The 24,072-nt window shown below is 40.2% G+C and overlaps 1 long non-coding RNA gene across 3 annotated transcripts in view; it reads left to right on the top strand.

Annotated features, from left to right (window-relative positions):
* Positions 1 to 8,683: 8,683 nt before the first annotated feature.
* Positions 8,684 to 24,072, top strand: part of LOC143845730 (uncharacterized) — a 74,651-nt gene continuing 59,262 nt past the window's right edge. Inside the window, exons 1-2 of one of the 3 annotated variants that reach the window (XR_013234511.1) lie at positions 8,684 to 9,100; positions 12,348 to 18,787. This is a non-coding gene — a long non-coding RNA (uncharacterized LOC143845730). Of the gene's footprint in view, positions 9,101 to 12,080; positions 18,788 to 24,072 lie in introns of those variants that run through there. The other 2 variants (XR_013234510.1, XR_013234509.1) reach the window with 2 other exon arrangements.

Here is a 24,072-nt window from a genome sequence, read left to right as displayed (position 1 = left end):
GCTATGAATGAGGAAATTTGTTTCCTGACCAGCACAAACTCAAATGTCGTCAAGATGATCCGCCGACAGGGGTACATACCAGGTGCAGGGCTGGGTAAATACCATCAGGGTTTGACTGAGTTCCCTTAGTTTAAATCCTTCAATGGCCTAATTGGGCTGGGGTACAAACCCTCGAAGAAAGAGGTTAAAGAGATGAAGCAGCTGATGATGAAATGGGCAGAATGTTGCCGTAGAGGGTTAGAATTACCGATGGCGCCGATTAATTTGACAATGAACGGCCGGTTCCGAAAAGAGGGCGCAGATGTCCCTTTCTATGGCTTTGCCGAGACTTGGTTGGACGAGAGTTCAGGACAAAGGTTGCCATGTTTTGAAATTTTCTTTGATCTGGAATTAGAAGATAAGCAGACCGGTATGCAGATCGTAGAAGCTGAGTCAGAAGCTGATTGGGCAGAAGATGTAGAGCCAAGCCTTCTGAGTTCACTGTTTCTTCAAGATTCACAGACTATTGCCGTGATTGATCGGAGGGCTTTGATTTTGAACCCTACTCATTTAATCACCCCGGCAGAGGAACCATTGACTAACTGGACCTCTCAGGTTATACCTCAGGTTACTTTCCTATACAGTCGTGTTCCTTCAAAAGAGTCAGTTGTCCGTAAGTATGCGTCAGTCTCTGAGTTTGATTCGGAGTCTGTTTATTCTAACAATTCTTTTGATGCAGGTACTATAAAAGTTGAGTCTCCTGAGGTCGATGATGATTCTTCTTCTTCTAACGGGATTGAGTCAGATGCTGAGTCAGATATTCTTTCAATACATGGTTCAGAGTCAATTGACACAAATGTCAATATATCAGTTGAGTCTGTAAATTTGTTTCAAGAGTCTATTGTAAAGCCCGATGTGGGTAATTCATCATTTGATGTACTTGATTCAACATTCAATGAAATAAAAGATTCTTCTGTGTACATTCCTGTCTCTACTTTTGTTTCTAATGTTTCTGCTTCAAAATCTGATAATTTTAATAATAACAATAAAGACTCCCCCTTTGATGAGGATGCCGACGACACTCCCCCTGAAATCAGACACATGATTCAACAGGAGGAGAGTCGCCGAGCAAAACCACTTGAAGAGGAAATTGAAACCGTGAATATAGGTGACGAAACCTTGATTCGGGAGATTCGAATTGGCAAAATTTTATCTCCTGAAGAACGCGAGGAATTAATCACCCTACTCAAAGAGTTCAAGGAAGTTTTTGCTTGGTCATATGATGACATGCCAGGATTAAGTGAAGAAATTGTTCAGCATCGCTTACCCTTAATCCCTGGTATTAAGCCAAAGAAGCAAAAGCTCCGAAAACTCAAAACCGAATGGGAGTTGAAGGTTTATGAAGAAGTAAAGAAGTTGTTAGAAGTAAAATTCATTCAAGTGGTTGAATACCCAGAATGGCTTGCGAACATTTACCGGTGCCCAAAAAGGACGAAAAAGTTTGAATGTGTATCGATTTTCGAGACCTGAGCATGGCAAGTCCTAAGGATGACTTTCCTCTTCCAAACATCGATCTCCTGGTAGATAATACAGTTGGGCATGCTCTCTTATCCTTTATGGATGGGTTCTCAGGCTACAATCAGATTAAGATGGCGCTAGAGGACATGATGAAGACATCGTTCATTACTCAGTGGGGTACTTATTGCTACAGGGTGATGCCATTTGGTCTGAAAAATGCTGGTGCTACGTATCAGAAGGCTGCTACAACTCTTTTACATGATATGATCCATAAAGAGGTCGAGGTATATGTCAATGACATGATTGTGAAAGGCAAGACTCGACCTGAGCACACAATTGCTTAAGAAAATTCTTTGAAAGAATAAGGAAGTATCAGCTTCGCCTAAACCCGAGTAAGTGCATCTTTGGTGTTACATCAGGAAAGCTCTTAGGGTTTATGGTCAGCGAAAGAGGGATCGAAGTGGACCCACAAAAGATCAAGGCGATTCAATAAATGCAGCCGCTGAAGACAGAAAGGCAGATCCGAGGTTTCCTTGGCAAAGTTCAGTATCTGAGACGGTTCATTGCACATCTGACGATGACGTGTGAACCTATTTTCAAGCTTCTGAAGAAGAATTCCTCGAAGAAGTGGAATGAAGAATTTCAGGAGGCCTTTGAAAAAGTTAAGCAGTGCTTATCTTTACCTCATGTTTTATCGCCGGTTATTCCAGGCCAGCCGTTATTGTTGTACTTGTTTATCACAGATACAACGATGGGTTGCATGCTTGCTCAGCAAGATTCAGAGTCTAAAAGGGAGAAGCCCATTTTCTACATCAGTAAGAAGATGCTAGAGTACGAGTTAAAGTACACTGTTTTGGAAAAGACATGTCTAGCATTAGTTTGGGCTACCCAGAGGCTTAGACATTATTTGCTTTCAAGTAAGATCCTTTTGCTTTCACGGATGGATCCGCTAAAATACTTGTTTGAGAAGCCCGCCCTTACAGGAAGAACCGCAAGGTGGTTATTGTTATTGTCTGAGTTTGACATTACCTATGTCACTCAGAAATCAGTTAAAGGGCGTGTCGTTGTTGAACAGTTAGCTGATTCACCTGTTGAAGATAATGCTTTTCTGAAGGCAGAATTTCCTGACGAAGAGATCATTGATATTGAAGAAGAAACTTTGAGTACTAAGTGGCTTATGTACTTTGATGGAGCTGTAAACAGTCGAGGACAAGGAGTAGGAGTTGTGCTTATATGCCCTCGGAAGGAGTATATTCCTGTTTCTATCAAACTACAGTTTGAATGTACCAACAATATGGCCGAATATGAAGCTTGCATCGCCGGGCTAGAGGCAGCCTTAGCTTTGGAGATTCAGGATATTGATGTGTTTGGGGATTCTATCTTGATCATTTGCCAGATTAATGGGCAATGAAAAACTCGAGAAGATAAATTGATCCCTTATAACCCTTATTTGGAATCCTTGGTCAGAAAGTTCAAGAACATCACATTCACTCCCTTGTCAAGGACCAGAAATCATTTTGCTGATGCTTTGGCTACTCTTGCCTCGATGTTAGACATTTCTGTAGCAATGGAGGTTCAGCCGCTAGTTGTCAGACTTCAATGGGCTCCTTCGCATGTGAATGCTATAGAGATTTTAGCCAGGTGTTCAGATGGGAAGCCTTGGTATACGGATATCAGGAACCTTATTTCAGGTAAAGGGCATCCTCCGGAAGCTTCAAGCAAAGAGAGGAAGACGCTTCAGAAGTTGGCTACCAACTTTATTAATTGTGGTGAAGAGCTGTACAGAAGGTCATTTGATGGCATACAGCTTCTCTGTGTTGATGAAAACAAAGCCGCAGAGCTTATTGAGCAGACCCATGAGGGAGTTTGTGGTCCTCATATGAATGGAAAAATATTGTCAAGAAAGATTTTGAGACTTGGATTCTATTGGCCCACAATGGAAGCAGACTGCTTCGCATTTGTGAAGAAATGCCAGAAGTGTCAAGTCTATGCAAATCTTATTCATGTCCCTCCTTCGGAGTTGCACTCTATGACTTCTCCATGGCCATTTTCAGTGTGGGGAATTGATATAATTGGAAAGGTTTATCCGAGGTCTTCGAGCGGGCATGAGTACATTCTGGTCGCAATTGACTATTTTACGAAATGGATTGAAGCCGCTTCATATGCTTCCATCACTTTGAATACAGTTGCGAAGTTCATCCGTACCAACATTATTTGCAGATATGGAGTGCCTCACGAGCTGATTTTAGATAATGGGTCGCATTTCAAGAAAGAGGTGTTACATCTGTGTGAAGAATTTAAAATAAGACATCACAAGTCATCTCCTTATAGACCTCAAACAAACGGGGCTGTAGAGGCGGCAAATAAGAATATTAAAGTCATTATTAGCAAGATGACTGAGACTTATAAGGATTGGTCGAATAAGCTTCCATATGCCTTATGGGCTTATCGGACATCGATCAGATCTTCAACAGGTGTAACTCCGTATTCTTTGGTGTACGGAATGGAGGCAGTCCTCCCTGTTGAGCTAAGAATTCCCTCTTTGAGAGTGATGATGGAAGCTGACCTACCAGAGTCTGATTGGGCTAGAGCCAGGTATGATGAGCTGCAGATGATAGATGAGAAGAGGTTGAGAGCCTTGTACCATATTCAAGGATATCAGAGGCGAATCGAGAGAGCTTTCAACAAGAAAGTCTGTGTCCGTGATTTGAAGCCCGGAGATCTAGTTCTTAAGTCCTACAGGGCACCGGTATTTGATCCTAGAGGTAAATTCAGGCCAAACTGGTCGGGTCCTTACATCGTCGATGAAGTCCTGCCTGGAAAAACCGTAAGACTCCTCAATGAAAATGGAGAAAAATTAAAGGAACCTACAAACCTGAATCAGTTAAAAAAGTATTATGCTTAAATACACCAGGAGGCCGTCTTTGATCGACCTGAGCTTTGAGCCAGCAACCTAAATGTTTTAAACCATTTTGCAAACTCTTTAGGCTTATGAAAAACTTGCTTTCTTTGATAAACCCAAACTAGGGCATTTTTTTATATATGTATAAAAAAAGAGAGTAGTTTGAACTACGTTATGACTTGATCCCTTTTAAGGGTACGTAGGTAGCCTGATCAATTCGGGTTCGGTCACGTCTTTTGCAAGTCCAAATAGGGCGAACTACGCAGACCTGATTCCCATTTTCTTCAGGGATACGTAGGTAGTCTGGAGGGTCCAGATTCGGTCCAATGACATGCAAATACATTAGGGAACCTGAGCCTACCTGAAAGTCCTTCTGGTGTATTTAGGCTCAGGTTTATAGAGAAACAGAAAAAAAATGATGGAGTCTTAGACTCGCTAAGCTGAAAACCCGAAAGAGCAGTTTAGGCAAAAATCAGGGTGTTAAGCCTGCTTGATGGAAAATCTGCAAGGGCAGACAGTCCAGGCAAAAATTAAGGCATGTGGTCCGCTAAATCGAAAACCCAAAAAGGTGATTTAGTCATGGCAGGACTTCATGAAGGACAGAGCTTTCCGAAAGCCAGTTGAACTTTTATTTTATCTTTGGCCCTTCTTTAATGTCTGAATAAGTGCCATCAGAGCTTCTTTTGTTACTCTTTGAGTTAGGTAGATTGAAACTAAGCAATCTGAAGGGATAATAACCATAACGGAGGTCTTGAAAAGAGGTTGAAACATCTTTAAACATGGTATTTAAAAGACTCTAAGAGTAGTGGACTTTTAACCATTTTGAAATGTTTATCAATTTAAGAAGTAGATTCAGTCTCTTTTGGAGTCTTGTTTAAAACTCGTCAAAATCTTTGGTCATTGTGTGTCAAAGTCAGTCTGTTGTCGAGTCAAAGTTAATTTTCAGAGTCCTGTTTAGTCAGTATTCCTCCCAAAGCCGGGGTGATAAAGACTCAGAGGTTCAAAGAAGCAGAGAATTTGTGGTTCCTGTAGATAATGTAAAGCAGAGTAATGTTCAGATGTCGACAAGCTTTCAGCTCAATTCCGATATTAGCAAATGGCAGAGATGAGAAAATTTGAATAGAACAAGTTTCTTGTACCTGTGAAAAGCCTTGTAAACCCAAGTGTTTATCAGAAAAATTTGTTGTAATCTCAAATGTTCAGTAATAAAAGCCTTTGGCCCATTCCCTTTTTGTTGCTCTCTAATGAATTTTGTCATGGAAGTAATCATACTAGCAACATCTTTTATGACTTATGTCATAAAAGATGTCAAGTAATCATTGATACTTGAGATAAATATTTTCATAAAGTAGAGACTAGAGAAGTTCGAACGCTCTTTGCATTAAGCTTTTTAGTCAAGTTATTCTCCTTTGGAGTTGAATTTCTTTGAAAAATCTTTATCCCAGCGGAGTCTAGAATCTACTCCAGCGATTTTTAAACTTCAGTCAAATGCTTTGCATCTTTTGAAAATGGGTTGGTACTCTAAAATTCATTCAAGTTACTTGAGTCCGGTCTTTGACCAAAATCATGCATTTCAATTTCTCTTTGCGAAAAGATGGCTGGTTCTTTAATGAAATCATTATGAGTTTCTCAGTTTCCTGTTGTTTTGAAAGATTTTAATAAAGATAGAAATGGGCAGATTCTGTATTCCGCGGTCTAGCCTTTTCTTTCGCTGTTTTAAAAAGGTTTTAATAGGGTAAGAAATGGCCGGATTTAGTGTTGCACTATCTGGTTGTCTTTCGATCTTCGCTTTGAAAGAGGTTTTTAATAAAGAGAATTCATCAAACCTGTGTTACACGGTTTGATCTTTTTCTTCGTTCATTTTGAAAGGTTTTAATAGAGTAAGAAATTGCCGGATTTAGTGTTGCACTATCTGGTTGTTTTTCGATCTTCGCTTTGAAAGAGGTTTTTAATAAAGGGAATTCATCAAAACCTGTGTTACACGGTTTGATCTTTTTCTTCATTCATTTTGAAAAGTTTTAATAGAGTAAGAAATTGCCGGATTTAGTGTTTCACCATCTGATTTTTTTTTTCAATCTTCGTTTTGGAAAAGGTTTTTAATAATGGAAATTATCAAACCTGTGTTACACGGTTTGGTCTTTCTGAAAGATTTTTAATAGAAATGAAAATTACCGAACCTGTGTTACACGGTTTGGTCTTTTTGAAAGATTTTTAACATAAATGGAAATTACCGAACCTGTGTTACACGGTTTGGTCTTTTTGAAAGATTTTTAACAGAAAAAGAAATTACCGAACCTGTGTTACACGGTTTGGTTTTCGAAAGATTTTAACAGAGATAGAAATTACCGAACCTGTGTTACACGGTTTGGTCTTTTTGAAAGGTTTTTTTTATGGAGGAACTCGCAGAACCTGTGTTACACGGTTCGTTCTTTTCTTCGTTCGTTTTAAAAGGGGAAAAATTATCAAACCTGTGTTGCACGGTTTGGAATTTTCTTCGATCATTTTGAAGGTTGCAGTAAGGAAAATATTACTGATCCTGTGTTACACGGATTAGTCTTTTCTTCCTTCGCCCGGGTATTTAGTACCCTGATGATTAGTAGTGCAGTGTCAAGTATTGACTTGCCTAATCATCGTGCCGCAATGTGCAGCTTCCTAACGAGTTAGGAGTCATGCGTATCTGCGAAGAGGTTTGTATGGGACTGTTTAGCAGGACATACGAATTTGGGTTTACGTGGAACTGTTTAACAGAGCTACGTGATCCGGAGTGATTCGCTACCTTGAAAGAGAGGAGTCAGAGTTACTCGGATAGTTAAACAGATTTATTTTCAGCAATGATCTATATATCTATCGCCAGGCTTGACACTTAGTTTTGCCTCGGTATTAGATGTTTGAGTTTAGCTCAAATATTCGAGTACCCTAATAAGTGGTCGAGTAAGTTTTAGACTAATCGACGTGTTATAAAAAGAAAAACTCTTTGAGTATTTGGTCTTGAGCTTGTTTTGGACGAGTTTTAATACATTGGTCTTTGGCCTATTTTTGTAAGTTTCTAAAAAAAAGAGAGAGAAAAGAAATAAAGTGTGTTTGTGTTTTCTTACTGTTCGTTCATCTTTGCTAGCTAGTTTAAATAGTTGAGTCGTGAGCGTTAGAGAGAGGCTATCTCTTTGAGATATCTTAGTTGCCGAGTTAAGAGTCGATGAGAGGCTATCTCCCTATTGTTTGTAGAGTCTTGTCCTTGTGAATACCATCTTTAGAACCCGAAAACCCACAAAATTAGTTTTGCTTTCGGGTCAGCCAAAATGTGTTGTTTGTTCAGCTTTGGCATTTGCGCGTTACACACGCTCTGTCAAAGAGGGGCATCTGTAGACACCCCATTTTGACCGAATCCTAATAGAGTCGTTAGGATAGAAACCCTATCAAACTAGTATTTTAATATCCCAAATTTGTTCCCAAGCTAGGTTAGGGTCCCACTAAAAACCTCGCTCGTTTGCCCAGCAAACGAGCGAGGTTTGTAGCGAAGCGTGGTGTAGGAATAAGGGTGGCGATTCAGCCAGAAACAGGGGTGCGCAGGAACCTAGAAAACCAGTTCAAATTTTCCGTAATGGGTTGTCCAGGGAGATATAGGGGTATGCGGATTACTGTGTAACTTAGTTAGAGGCTGTATTATCCTAAACCAGGGCAATTTCGTAATTTGCAAAGATGCTTTTCTTCCCCTCCAAGTCACCATTAAGCCCTAAGCTAGGTTAATGAGATGCTTAGGACTAGGATTAGTTAAAGGAAATCTTATGAAGCTTCCTAGTTGGTTATGCTTCCTTTGATCCCAACCCTTGAACGAAAAAGGTAATTTGGAGGGTTGGGATCAAAAGAGAGAAGATATTTTGCAAAAAGTTTTCCCCCCTATTTGCTACTTGGCCACCCCCTCCCCTGCCAGTTAAAAATTGCTTAATGGTAAACTGGAGATGGGCTGTCCATGGAAAGGGAGGGGGGTCAAATTCATCGTTTCTCTTTGATAAAACCCAACGAAATAGGGTTTTAGAAGAAAAGAAAAAAACCATTTGCAGAGAGAAATCAGAGAGACGGAGAAGCAGAGAGCAGTTGTCTTCTCCGACTCTGTTTTCGGCTGGAATCTGTAGACACCCCATTTTGTTTTGTTTTAATCAACAAATAAATTAGTGTGTTAAATCCATGTGAGAACCCCCTCTATCATTGATTTATATGTTTTAGGTCATTAATATCTTGATCTGACTTTACGGATCATCAATCGGGACAAAATAAGCTAGGGTCACTTCATAGCCCGGACCCTGATTCCATTCCGAGACCCGATTTCCGTAAATCGTTAGATCAATGGCAGATCATGACCTGGGTCTAACCATCCAAAACCACCTAACCTCTCCTCTCATCCTAACCATTCAAACCTCACCTAACCTCACCTAACCTCTCCTCCCATCATAACCATCCAAACCTCACCTAACCTCACCTAACCTCACCTAACATCACCTAACCTCACCTAACCTTACCTAACCTCACCTAACCTCACCTAACCTCCTATCCCATTCTCCTATAAATACCCTCTCATCTCACCAAAGAAAAGAAGGAAAAAAAAAAGAAAAGAGGAGAGAACCCCTCTCTTAGAAAATTCAAGCCCTCTCTCTAGACCAAATCCCTCTTCTCCATAAGTTTGCATGGAATATCGTCTACAAAAAGGTATGTCTTTTGGAATTTTATTTTCTTTTCTATATTTGTAGGATTGAGTGTTGTTTTGCGTATATTTTGGTTGATGTCATGTTTAATTTTGTACTAGTTTGGCCTTGGTCATGTTCTCACTTATGCTAAATATAATTAATGTGTTAGGGTCATTAGAACCTATTTGCGATGGGATGTTGAAATCATTGGCTTGTTAGGGAATTTAGATTTCTTTTGGGAAAACAATTCATTAAAAATTTTGAACATTTACAAGAAAGAAAACTTGAATTTTACATGAATTATCAAAACCCATTTAATTTGGCTTACAAAACCTCCATCTTTCAATTGATAACAACAGCCCCCACTCCAATTTGATAACAACAGCCCCCACTCAATCTCAAGAACCCAATATCCATACCCCACCTTGCCAAGTAGATAAAAACAACCCCTTTTTCAAACATCCCATTTGAATCTAATCTCAGGCCCATTCAAGCCATTTTTCATATTCACCGTCTTTTAATCACTAAAAAAAATAAGAACTATCAAAAGAAAACATGGGGGTGCCAATATCATTCCCGTCATAGTGCTAGCTGTTAGACTTTAAACAGATTTTTCGACCTCTAAACAACAGAATCGTGGGAAATGGTTAACTACAAAGTCGTAGATATTTTCGTGCCGTTTCCAACGAGTATTCGTGCTAGATCAGACAGCGAGCGGTTAAAAAGTTAAGTCCAAAATGGTTGCGGCACACCTTTAGGCATTTCCAGTTTAATGTTGCTGTCCTTTTGTTTGCAACACAAATTCGAACCTCTAAATCACAGATTTACAAACAATGGAGAACTACAAAGTTGTAGCCCTATAAAAGATCTTTCCAACGCATGTTCGTACGTTGAATTTGGCCAAGCGGTTAAAGAGTTACGACAATTTTAGTGGGCTGCATTTGTTAGATCTTTTAATGGTCAATGGTTTGTCGAATTTGTGCAATTGTCAAAACTTGGTTGTGTTAACGTCATTTTCCAAACCAAAATCGAAAGACATTAATCTAAAGTACATCCAACCTAAAATTAACAAAACTAAAATTCACCCATTTAAAATCCACTGATAAAAATCCGTTAAAAGCCATTAACCAAAAGACCACTAAAAATTTCAAATGAAACTAAAACCTTCTAAATAAACATCTTTAAAAGCTACCAAACACACTAAATACCTTCAGATAATAAAAGCTTCAAGAAAACTCTAAAAGTTTCCACAAACCCAAAAGAATTCGAGATTCCCAAGAGCCGGTGGATTCAAAATTCCTTTAGGAACCCTTAGAGCCCAATTTAGGAACACTGGTGTCGTGTCGTGTCCTAAGTTTTAGGGAGTCTTAGGTTTTAGGGAGTCCTAGAGTCAGGAGTCCAGCTTCATCACGGACGTTTGCTATGTATAGCAACCGTGCCATAGGTCTAGTTACATTAGTCACCCGATCTTTCCCTAGGACAAGCCTAGTAAACTAGGATGTAGGCAAACCTGCATTAGTCTAAGGGACAACTTGCATTCAGATAAGAATCATATAGCATCTTTGATGAAATCCTAAGATAATAAAATCCTCAACTTGAATTAAATAACTCCTCTTAAAACTGTTGAAACAGTCAAATCCGTCTAAGTCGGTGTCCTAGTTGAGTTAGGCATATGTAGCTTAGCTTAGGTGCACCGAACTACGTCGACTCTGATCCCAGTGAGGTTTGGGTACGTAGGCAGCTTGGATGTCTGACGGCATACCACCCGCGAGTCGGCACCACAACAAATTGTGGTGTTTTATATATTAATTTTCTTGTAAATGCTTAATTAAATCACTTAGGATTTTCCATGAAATTAGAATTCTAGGAGAACTGTCACTTAGATTGAATCCAGACAAATTAATAAATCAAGATACACATCTAGGATTCACATTGAAATTATATTCTAGGATGCATGTCACTTAGTTCGCACATTAACATAGAGTTGAATGGGCCATTTAAAATAAATTTAAAAGAGTTAGCTTTTGGAATCGAAGACCGATTATCGGGCAGGAATGGTGCATGTGGCGGATAACTCCCCATACCTTCCATTCTCGTAACCAGGTAGCGAGTCTAGATTTCTGGTTAATTACGGGTCCTAGATCCCACATCTAGGTGGCGACTCTGTCAGTCTCTTTCGTGTGGAATTCGGATTGCCTTAGTGATCCCAAGTTCACAGGAAAGATTAATTCAAATCAACATTAAAATGCACACGCCAATTGCGTGGATATGAGAGACCAAAAGAGAGAGCGCGTGGCGGCTCGCGCCCCGCCCCTCTCGCGGGATCCGGGTCCCACAGTCTGGCGACTCTGCTGGGGATCACCTAACTTCATTAAAATTCCAAAAGATAATTCATTTGAATTTAATTTAACTGGCTCATAAGAACTCTATCTCTTGTATACTTGTCAGATAAGTTTGTCTTGTTTTATTTTCTCATCACATTTTACTCAAACTTAATCTAACAAAACCTGAAGGCATCATAGATCGCGCGAACTTATTGCACACACTTACATCACTTGCATCTAAACCCTTGCATCTCACGTGCACACACGTCCTATTTTAGGAACCCGGAGTGTTATCTAGCATGGTTGACTGGGATTTCATCACCTGGTGCCTCTGTGCTAGAGAAGCATTCCACCCTTAGCCTGGTACCTTTATGGTACGTAAACGGATCTCTTGTTCACGTACTGATACGCCGGACACTGGTACAGTATATCGAGCAGGGATTCGCGCTAAGGGAACTCTTGGCCTTACCCCTAGATTAACCCACACATGCATGTAGTATACGAACACATGTGCATCACGTGTGTGAGCCTAGTTTAGGATATCCTACCCATTGGTGTCTAGATTAGGCCGTGGTCCATCTTCCAATGGTCACGATCGGTCCTTATATACATGAACAAAGTCATGAGTCGAGATTCTCTCTCCACTCCGATAGATTAGGATTAAGGTTGATACCTTCAGGTAACACTGATAAAATGTGAAAAAAAAAATTCCCTTTGAGTTAGGATATAAATCCCATCATTTCCAAAGATCTCATAGGATTAGTCATTCATGATCTATCCGTTGAAAGCAATCTTATGCTATCTCATCTAATCTTTTGATCGTGCGTCTTTCGTTCTTCTGTCATACGATTCGATCGTATCTTCATGTCATCCCCTAACTGGCAGATGCAGAATCTCACAATCTTTCGATTATGCGTTCTCATGATCTGATCATGCCTGGTCCAGATAATCCAATCTTGCTTGTACCCCTGGTCTGTTCCTCCTCTAGGGGCTACCTTTTTCAAGATTATTTTGCTAAGTCCTTCAGAGTTCACTCTCAGAATCCTTGAGCTAGGGGCATTTCCCTATGCGAATCAGTCATCATTGTCCAAAATTGAAAGTATCAGCCATGATGATGTTCAGAACGAACCAGCCTTCGCCGAGCCTTCAACGCCAAACAGTTGCAGCAGTTAAAGTTTTAGTCACTTACTATTTTATGTTGAGTCAGTCATCATGGTCAGTATAATTGTTGAGTCCGGTCTTACAGTTAAAGGTCAATGCCTAGTCCAGGCAAGTTATCTTCTGTTTCCCTTTCTTATTTAGAGTTGTGAATCCTGAGCATGTTCAGGATAGGTCGTCTGATGTAATAGCTTTTGTTTAAATAAAATTTCAGTCAGTTCCAAAAAGTTCACTTGTGTCTGTTCTTAAGTGTGCTTCTGATCTTAAAATAAGACTCCCTCTTCAAATGAGGACAAAATTGACGAAACTCCACTTGAGTCACAGCAATTACTTGAACGAGAGGAGGAGCGCCAATCCCAACCTTTCAAAGATGAAATTGAAATGATAAACACTGGCACTGATACTTTGATTCAGTGAATGCCGATTGAAAATACATTACCCTCTAAAGAGTGTGAAGAATTGATAAAATTATTTCAAGAATAAGAAGATTGTCTAGAAAAGCTACAACCGATACCAGGGGCAAGACATAGATGGAAAGCTCAAAGAAAATGAAGAAAGTGAGAAGATATATGCTATACAAGGGGCATAGAGTGGAAACAACTTTCATATTTCCAATCAATGACCTTGGTTCTCAAATTCATAACAAAAAGCCAACAAATTCAAGATGAAAAGTTCAAGAGCAAACAATGAAAAGTGATCATCAGATATCGAGAGTACGAATCCATAGATGGAGGATGTCAAAGAACAAGTTTCGCTCTATGAAAGTCAAAAGCACGTATTAGAATCTTGGAAGAAGAAGATCCATTATCTCTTACCTGGAAATGCCGTCAAATTCTGTGAAAAAAAAAAAGAAAAGAAAAAATAAATAAATAATCAGTACCAGAGGGACCCTAGTAACCTAGATCGATTCCCAATTTGAACATCGGAAGGCCTCCTTTGGCCGAATAAATCCCAAAATCAGAACCAATGTCAAAAGAATACCGGTTTGCAAACCCTTCGAGCCTGAATAAAATTTTCTTGAAAACCCATCAAACTCGGGGCATTCGCCCCCGAACTACGCGAGACCTGATCCCTACACTGGGGTACGTAGGCAGCTCGGTTAAACCGAGTTCGGTCGATTCAAAAAAAAAGAAAAAGAAAAATCAATCGTTCCAGAAAAAAAAAGAGGGACAAGTTCCAAAAGAAGAGAAGTTAATTGTTCCAGAAAGAAAAGAAAAAAGGAAAAAAATCAATTAACCTTCAAACAATTGATCTTCAAACTAGGGGCATTCGCCTTGACCTACACACGACCTGATTCCTACCTTGGGATATGTAGGCAACCTGTTCACAGGTTCGGTCGAAATCTTTGTTGAACCTTAAGCCATTCTTTGAAAAGCCCTATCCTACCTATAAAGTCCTTCTGGTGTTCAGAACTAATGAGCTAGGTCCCGAGACACAATAAAAAAAAATGATGAATAAGAAAACGAACGGAGTTTGAAGATCTGCTAGACTGAAAACCTGAAAGGGCGGTCTAGGCAAAATTTAAGATCATTCCCCTGCTAAGTTGAAAACCCGAAAGGGCGGCTTAGGCAAAAGCTAAGGGGATAGCCTGCTGGATCGAAAACCTAGAAAGGTGGTTCAGGCAAAAGTTAAGGCTAGCGCGGTCCGCCAAGTTAAAAACCCTGAAGAGGTAACTTGGTCACGGTAAAAGAATCAGTATAAGAAGGCTACAGCCGGTATCAAGACTGAAGATCAACTGAAATTCAAGCAAATTCAAGTGATATCCTCAAAACTGGGGGCATTGAAGCTAAGCAATCTTAAGGGGCGTAATTAAATCCTTGAGGCATTACTGTTTCAAGGAAGAAGTCCCATGTGCACCAATTGAAAAAAAACATTCCTTGAAAGGATAGACTTACCAAATAAAATATTAACTAAGTCAGAAGTATTACTGTGTCTGTCAGTGTAGTCAGTCAATCTTTGTCATTCTATGTTCACTCCTTCAGAGCTGCTCAATCTTTTGAGTAGTGCATTTTATCTAAGTTTTCTCTTTAGAAAGAGTCAATCGTCGTCCTGGTGTCCAAATGATGCAACTGTCTCGGTGAAGAAGGCCCAGCCTCGTCAGCTCCCTGCGATCGTATGAAGGAGTTCGAGAATCTAGTCAAACAGCTACATTTCAAAGAAGATCAACTCAGAAGAGTTCACAAGTAGAAACATCAGAAAGCCCAACTTTCGTAAAAAGATCATACCCCAGGAAGGCACCTTAAGCTTGGAAGAGCCCCAGATGCAATGGTGGTTGAGCCAATTTCTCAGAAAGATGAACCATTAAAATTCAGAATTTCCTTCTGGTTAGTTAAATACTATCCTGGTCAAGAAATGTTCATCTAAGCACCTGTCAAAAAACAGATCCCGCTTTTCCATGTTAGAGAGCCGTTGTTCTAAATTACCAATTTCAAGTATCTTGTTCAAGGTTTCAGTTATCAAAATCCCCAGAAGACAAGACCAACAGTCTCATTGAGAAAAATCTTGTTGAAGTTTCATAAAAGTGTTCCTAATCCATTCTTGTTACTAATGGTTCTTCGTTCATAAGGTTGGTCGTCTCATCATTCGTCAAAGTCTTGGTTTCCAATATCTTTACTGGGCACGATCTATAATGTCCCCGATTTCATTGAGTTAAAAAAAAAAAAATCCTTAATTCAAAAAAAAATCCAATCCTATGTCAAATTCAAGTTCATAAAAAAAATCTCTAAATTCTTCGAGCCCGTTTGTGAACGGGGCCTCATTTCTCGAGTCCATTTGTGAATGGTCTCGTCTTCTCCTTGAACCCGTTTGTGAACAGGTTTCTCATTCTCTGAGTCCATTTGTGAATGGTCTCATGTCCTCTTTGAGCCCGTTTGTGAACGGTGCCTCTTTTCTCGAGGCCATTTGTGAATGGTCTCATCTTCTCCTTGAGCCCGTTTGCGGACGGTACCTCATTTTCCAAAAATAAAAAAAAATTTATCAAATCCAAATCCTTAATTAAAAAAAAATCCAATTCTACGTCGAATTCAAATTCATGAAAACCTCTAAATTCTTTGAGCCCGTTTGTGAACGATGCCTCTTTTCTTGAGGCCATTTGTGAATGGTCTCGTCTTTTCCTTGAGCCCGTTTGCGGACGGTACCTCATTTCTCAAAAATAAAAAAAATTCATCAAATCCAATCCCCGATTCAAACAAATCCAATCTTACGTCAAATTCAAGTTCATGAAAAATCTCATGTCCTCTTTGAGCCCTTTTGTGAAAGGTGCATCATTTCTCGAGTCCATTTGTGAATGGTCTCGTCTTCTCCTTGAACCCGTTTGTGAACAGGTTTCTCATTCTCTGAGTCCATTTGTGAATGGTCTCATGTCCTCTTTGAGCCCGTTTGTGAACGGTGCCTCTTTTCTCGAGGCCATTTGTGAATGGTCTCATCTTCTCCTTGAGCCCGTTTGCGGACGGTACCTCATTTTTCAAAAATAAAAAAAAATTTATCAAATCCAAATCCTTAATTAAAAAAAAAAAATCCAATTCTACGTCGAATTCAAATTCATGAAAACCTCTAAATTCTTTGAGCCCGTTTGTGAACGGTGCCTCTTTTCTCGAGGCCATTTGTGAATGGTCTTGTCTTTTCCTTGAGCCCGTTTGCGGACGGTACCTCATTTCTCAAAAATAAAAAAAATTCATCAAATCCAATCCCCGATTCAAACAAATCCAATCTTACGTCAAATTCAAGTTCATGAAAAATCTCATGTCCTCTTTGAGCCCTTTTGTGAAAGGTGCATCATTTCTCGAGTCCATTTGTGAATGGTCTCGTCTTCTCCTTGAACCCGTTTGTGAACAGGTTTCTCATTCTCTGAGTCCATTTGTGAATGGTCTCATGTCCTCTTTGAGCCCGTTTGTGAACGGTGCCTCTTTTCTCGAGGCCATTTGTGAATGGTCTCATCTTCTCCTTGAGCCCGTTTGCGGACGGTACCTCATTTTCCAAAAATAAAAAAATTTATCAAATCCAAATCCTTAATTAAAAAAAAAATAAAAATCCAATCCTACGTCAAATTCAAGTTCATAAAAAATATCTAAATTCTTCGAGCCCGTTTGTGAACGGGGCCTCATTTCTCGAGTCCATTTGTGAATGGTCTCGTCTTCTCCTTGAACCCGTTTGTGAACGGTGTCTCATTCTCTGAGTCCGTTTGTGAATGGTCTCATCTTCTCCTTGAGCCCGTTTGTGAACGGTGCCTCATTTTCTGAGTCCATTTGTGAATGGTCTCGTGTCCTCTTTGAGCCCGTTTGTGAACGGTGCCTCATTTCTCGAGTCCATTTGTGAATGGTCATGTCTTATCCTTGAGCCCGTTTGTGAATGGTGCCTCTTTTCTCGAATCCATTTGTGAATGGTATTGTCCTCCTTGAACCCGTTTGTGAACGGTGCCTCATTTCTCGAGTCCATTTGTGAATGGTCTTGTCTTCTCCTTGAGCCCGTTTGTGAACGGTGCCTCTTTTCTCGAGTCCATTTGTGAATGGTCTCGTCTTCTCCTTGAGCCCGTTTGTGAACGGTGCCTCATTTTTTTGAGTCCATTTGTGAATGGTCTCGTCTTCTCCTTGAACCCGTTTGTGAACGGTGTCTCATTCTCTGAGTCCATTTGTGAATGGTCTCATCTTCTCCTTGAGCCCGTTTGTGAACGGTGCCTCATTTCTCGAGTCCATTTGTGAATGGTCTTGTCTTCTCCTTGAGCCCGTTTGTGAACGGTGCCTCTTTTCTCGAGTCCATTTGTGAATGGTCTCGTCTTCTCCTTGAGCCCGTTTGTGAACGGTGCCTCATTTTTTTGAGTCCATTTGTGAATGGTCTCGTCTTCTCCTTGAACCCGTTTGTGAACGGTGTCTCATTCTCTGAGTCCATTTGTGAATGGTCTCATCTTCTCCTTGAGCCCGTTTGTGAATGGTGCCGCATTTCTCGAGTCCATTTGTGAATAATCTTGTCTTATCCTTGAGCCCGTTTGTGAATGGTGCCTCTTTTCTCGAATCCATTTGTGAATCGTATCGTCCTCCTTGAGCCCGTTTGTGAACGGTGCCTCATTTCTCGAGTCCATTTGTGAATGGTCTTGTCTTCTCCTTGAGCCCGTTTGTGAACGGTGCCTCTTTTCTCGAATCCATTTGTGAATGGTATCGTCCTCCTTGAGCCCGTTTGTGATCGGTGCCTCATTTCTCGAGTCCATTTGTGAATGGTCTTGTCTTCTCCTTGAGCCCGTTTGTGAACGGTGCCTCTTTTCTCGAGTCCATTTGTGAATGGTTTTCTATCCTCCTTGAGGCCGTTTGTGAACGGTGCCTCATTGTCCAAGTCCATTTGGGAATGCTTCTTATCCTCGTTGAACCCGCTTGTGAGCGGCGTCTCATCTCCTTCTAAAAACTGTTTGAGAACGATCTTTGTCCTTTCCCTTCAGAATCCATTCGAAAATGATATCTCATTCTCTAATTGCCCGTTTGTGAACGGCGCCGCATCGAGTTTTTATTATTATTCAAGTTCTAGGGTTTCATCTAAGGTTTTGCATTATGTTAAGGTGCGTTGTGTCTAGAGAGTCCTTTGTCGATTAAAACTACGCAAAATGGTTCTGTCATTTTTAACTTTGGTATTCAATGACTACGTCATCTCTACCAAAGAGGGGCATCTGTAGACACCCCATTTTGTTTTGTTTTAATCAACAAATAAATTAGTGTGTTAAATCCATGTGAGAACCCCCTCTATCATTGATTTATATGTTTTAGGTCATTAATATCTTGATCTGACTTTACGGATCATCAATCGGGACAAAATAAGCTAGGGTCACTTCATAGCCCGGACCCTGATTCCATTCCGAGACCCGATTTCCGTAAATCGTTAGATCAATGGCAGATCATGACCTGGGTCTAACCATCCAAAACCACCTAACCTCTCCTCTCATCCTAACCATTCAAACCTCACCTAACCTCACCTAACCTCTCCTCCCATCATAACCATCCAAACCTCACCTAACCTCACCTAACCTCACCTAACATCACCTAACCTCACCTAACCTTACCTAACCTCACCTAACCTCACCTAACCTCCTATCCCATTCTCCTATAAATACCCTCTCATCTCACCAAAGAAAAGAAGGAAAAAAAAAAGAAAAGAGGAGAGAACCCCTCTCTTAGAAAATTCAAGCCCTCTCTCTAGACCAAATCCCTCTTCTCCATAAGTTTGCATGGAATATCGTCTACAAAAAGGTATGTCTTTTGGAATTTTATTTTCTTTTCTATATTTGTAGGATTGAGTGTTGTTTTGCGTATATTTTGGTTGATGTCATGTTTAATTTTGTACTAGTTTGGCCTTGGTCATGTTCTCACTTATGCTAAATATAATTAATGTGTTAGGGTCATTAGAACCTATTTGCGATGGGATGTTGAAATCATTGGCTTGTTAGGGAATTTAGATTTCTTTTGGGAAAACAATTCATTAAAAATTTTGAACATTTACAAGAAAGAAAACTTGAATTTTACATGAATTATCAAAACCCATTTAATTTGGCTTACAAAACCTCCATCTTTCAATTGATAACAACAGCCCCCACTCCAATTTGATAACAACAGCCCCCACTCAATCTCAAGAACCCAATATCCATACCCCACCTTGCCAAGTAGATAAAAACAACCCCTTTTTCAAACATCCCATTTGAATCTAATCTCAGGCCCATTCAAGCCATTTTTCATATTCACCGTCTTTTAATCACTAAAAAAAATAAGAACTATCAAAAGAAAACATGGGGGTGCCAATATCATTCCCGTCATAGTGCTAGCTGTTAGACTTTAAACAGATTTTTCGACCTCTAAACAACAGAATCGTGGGAAATGGTTAACTACAAAGTCGTAGATATTTTCGTGCCGTTTCCAACGAGTATTCGTGCTAGATCAGACAGCGAGCGGTTAAAAAGTTAAGTCCAAAATGGTTGCGGCACACCTTTAGGCATTTCCAGTTTAATGTTGCTGTCCTTTTGTTTGCAACACAAATTCGAACCTCTAAATCACAGATTTACAAACAATGGAGAACTACAAAGTTGTAGCCCTATAAAAGATCTTTCCAACGCATGTTCGTACGTTGAATTTGGCCAAGCGGTTAAAGAGTTACGACAATTTTAGTGGGCTGCATTTGTTAGATCTTTTAATGGTCAATGGTTTGTCGAATTTGTGCAATTGTCAAAACTTGGTTGTGTTAACGTCATTTTCCAAACCAAAATCGAAAGACATTAATCTAAAGTACATCCAACCTAAAATTAACAAAACTAAAATTCACCCATTTAAAATCCACTGATAAAAATCCGTTAAAAGCCATTAACCAAAAGACCACTAAAAATTTCAAATGAAACTAAAACCTTCTAAATAAACATCTTTAAAAGCTACCAAACACACTAAATACCTTCAGATAATAAAAGCTTCAAGAAAACTCTAAAAGTTTCCACAAACCCAAAAGAATTCGAGATTCCCAAGAGCCGGTGGATTCAAAATTCCTTTAGGAACCCTTAGAGCCCAATTTAGGAACACTGGTGTCGTGTCGTGTCCTAAGTTTTAGGGAGTCTTAGGTTTTAGGGAGTCCTAGAGTCAGGAGTCCAGCTTCATCACGGACGTTTGCTATGTATAGCAACCGTGCCATAGGTCTAGTTACATTAGTCACCCGATCTTTCCCTAGGACAAGCCTAGTAAACTAGGATGTAGGCAAACCTGCATTAGTCTAAGGGACAACTTGCATTCAGATAAGAATCATATAGCATCTTTGATGAAATCCTAAGATAATAAAATCCTCAACTTGAATTAAATAACTCCTCTTAAAACTGTTGAAACAGTCAAATCCGTCTAAGTCGGTGTCCTAGTTGAGTTAGGCATATGTAGCTTAGCTTAGGTGCACCGAACTACGTCGACTCTGATCCCAGTGAGGTTTGGGTACGTAGGCAGCTTGGATGTCTGACGGCATACCACCCGCGAGTCGGCACCACAACAAATTGTGGTGTTTTATATATTAATTTTCTTGTAAATGCTTAATTAAATCACTTAGGATTTTCCATGAAATTAGAATTCTAGGAGAACTGTCACTTAGATTGAATCCAGACAAATTAATAAATCAAGATACACATCTAGGATTCACATTGAAATTATATTCTAGGATGCATGTCACTTAGTTCGCACATTAACATAGAGTTGAATGGGCCATTTAAAATAAATTTAAAAGAGTTAGCTTTTGGAATCGAAGACCGATTATCGGGCAGGAATGGTGCATGTGGCGGATAACTCCCCATACCTTCCATTCTCGTAACCAGGTAGCGAGTCTAGATTTCTGGTTAATTACGGGTCCTAGATCCCACATCTAGGTGGCGACTCTGTCAGTCTCTTTCGTGTGGAATTCGGATTGCCTTAGTGATCCCAAGTTCACAGGAAAGATTAATTCAAATCAACATTAAAATGCACACGCCAATTGCGTGGATACGAGAGACCAAAAGAGAGAGCGCGTGGCGGCTCGCGCCCCGCCCCTCTCGCGGGATCCGGGTCCCACAGAATCCGGCCAAGCCAAGCTACATCCATCTTCTTCTTCTTCTTCTCCTTCTTCTCCTCCACCTTCTCATCATCTTCCACCTCATTCCCACTCCACCACCATCTTCTCCCCTCCGGCTCCATCTCAGCCGCACCACCTCCACCTCTATCCCACCACCTGCAACACCCAAACCCATTTCCATCCCACCACCATCATTTTCCTCTTCACAGCCCTAGATCTAAACCCCAATCCTCCATCTACTCCGGCCGTGCCACCTCCGACCACCGACCCTACCACCACCTTCTTCTTCTCTAACTCCCCTTTCCACCATCTTCAACCTCAAAACCCGTTTCTGCAAAACCAAACCCATCTCACCGAGTACTCCCCTCATCTTCTTCAAAACCCCCATAGAAACCCACTTCAAAACCCATTTCTATCCCTTAAACCCATCTCCACCCAATTCTTCGGCCCTATCCTCCCGGAAAGCCATCGGAATCCGGCCAACTACCATTAAATCCGGCCGGATTCATCCCCTCCCAAACCCATTCCATCTTTACCTCTCTGCAACCCTCATCTCTACCACCACCACCACCACTGTCTTATACATATTCCACCCAAGCCACCATCAAACCCACTTCATTTTCACACCCATTTTACAGCCACCATTAAATCCGACCAACCTCCAACCCATTTCCTCCGGCCACTCCTTCCATCCTCTTCTGCTTCTTCTTCTTTTATTCTTTTCTTCTCAAAACCCATTTCACCCAAACCCCAGCCATCATTTCCCTTCAACCACTATCTCTCCCACCTCTCAATTTACAGCCACCAACTCCTTCTTCTCCGGTCGGATTCTCGCCGGAATCCGGCCACAACCCCCATTAAACCCTCCATGAAACCCATTTTATTTCACCATTTCCAAACCCTCTTCTCAGCCTCCCATTCAGCCCACTAGCTAACACTCCACAAATCCGATCACTTTTCGGACAAGCTTTCGACTGATTTTGAGTAGCTTCAAGTAGCAGATTAGGAATTGAACGAGATCTCCACCACGTTTGATCATTCTCGCATATGCTCTTGAAACTTTATGTAATTGACCGAAAGAAGAAGGAAAGAGGCGTGGATTTTCACAGAGAGAAGAAGGAGAAGACCTGAAGGAGAGCTCGAAATTTTGGACAAAATACGCTAGATCAGGTGAGATTTGGAGCAGAATTCATCGAATCACTGTAAGTTTCTTTCTTAAGATCTGTTGATGCTTTTCTGTTGTTGAGAATGCCGGTGTTTTCTAAATCTGTGGCCTTAATTTCGGGGTAGATGTCTTGATTTCCACACATATGAAATTGTTCGCTGATTTGCTAATTGATTAAAAAGAACAAGAGGAAATCTTGTTTGGGATATTTATTTCGGTTGAGTTTTTTTGTGGTTTTTGTAGATGAGTTTACTTGAAAGGATATTGACGTAGGGCTGGGAATTTAAACTTTGTTTTCTTACCTCTCTTCGTTGGTAATACTGTACTACGACAGATTTTTATTTTCCTTGTCATTTGGAATATCCACTGTTGTGTATCTGAAGGCATGGAGCAGTACATGTAAATTTTATTGTTGTGTTTCCTGGAAATCACTTCTTCAGTCAGCCTGGTTAGGTTTAAATGACTGTGTAACCGTATGCTCTTTTGAATCTCGGTTATATGGTCTGTAGAAGGTAACTCTGTGTTTTTGTTTGCTTCCCATCTAATTATGAGTTAACTTCTTTTGGGGGCTCCGGCAAGTGATGGGAGGTTTAAACTCAGGTACATTGTAATGTGACTGTCATTAGGAGCTCTCATGTTTTGAAATATATCCTTATTTACTATGGAGTAGTTTTGGTTGCAATCTTTCTGAATTGCAGGTTTAGTCCAAAGTTTTAAGTGATTTCACTTCATAGATTTGTATCATACAAGTTGTTTGGGTGGATGATTTCAACGAAAATCACATGTGCATAGTTATTGGTATTTTTGAGTGGTTGTTGGCTAGACTAAGTACCTATGGTCAAGCTGGAAGATTTTGATTGGCATTTTCATCTCTGAATAGTTCATTGAGCTCATGAAATTTTGGCTTCAAAATTTTGTTTTGCATATGGTGGGCTTAGAACAGTAGAAGAATGGCTTTAGCTGAAGCATGATTCTGTTCGAGGGCACCATTCAAATCGGCGACTGAATTTTGATTTTTTAAGAGTCTTTGTTTAGTTCATCAGGTAACTCTTGTTACTGTCGTGTGGGATGTTTATCAATTAAGGCTAGAAATTGCAAGATAGGCAAGGGAATGCCTGGTAAAATATGTATAACCAAATATTGCATGTCTAGTGTTTGAAAGAATGCGTACATGAACTTCAGGAGTTTCATCTTTCAGCGGTTATTTCTTAACTTGGAGAAAATTGAATAAATGGCTTAGGAAAAGAAGCATATGGGGTGTAGATTTTAGAGCAAATTAATTATGCTAATAGTTTGGATTGTTAGCTATTGGGATCTCAATAGCCCAAACAAGGCTAGAGCTGCATCTTGTTTTAATGTGTTGCCCTCAGTTGTTCTCTGAAATGTTCATGAGATGATGTCAATCTTGTCATTAGTATTGTGCATATACCTGACTACTTGATACTAATTTATAGGTCCAGTTATTAGAAAGTTATTAGCATTAGCCATGTGTAGGGCAATTGGTTTAACTCTTCTTCCATAGCCCTTGTACGAGAGAATCAATTTAAGTTTCCTTTGTTGCAAATTCTGTACATGAGTTGTTCATCAATAATGAGTTCAGAAGCCATTTTAGGACTATATTTGCATAGAGGAATTGCCATGTACAAGGTTAAAAAGCCCTTCGATTCTGACATTTCAAGAAGCCATCTAATGACAGTAACATTGCTAGTAGTCCATGAACTCCATTCCAAGTTTCCTTTTCCTCATCAGACAACTTGTGAAACGTTGACTTCTTTACGATCCTCTCGTTACCATTTGTGGGCCCCT

The sequence above is a fragment of the Tasmannia lanceolata genome, unplaced genomic scaffold, assembly GCF_043159265.1.
Source record: "Tasmannia lanceolata isolate RefF3 unplaced genomic scaffold, GAP_Taslan_0.1 ptg000015l, whole genome shotgun sequence".
Taxonomy (NCBI): Eukaryota; Viridiplantae; Streptophyta; class Magnoliopsida; order Canellales; family Winteraceae; genus Tasmannia; species Tasmannia lanceolata.
Note: the sequence above shows the minus strand (reverse complement) of the source record. Positions and strands in the feature narration are given on the sequence as shown.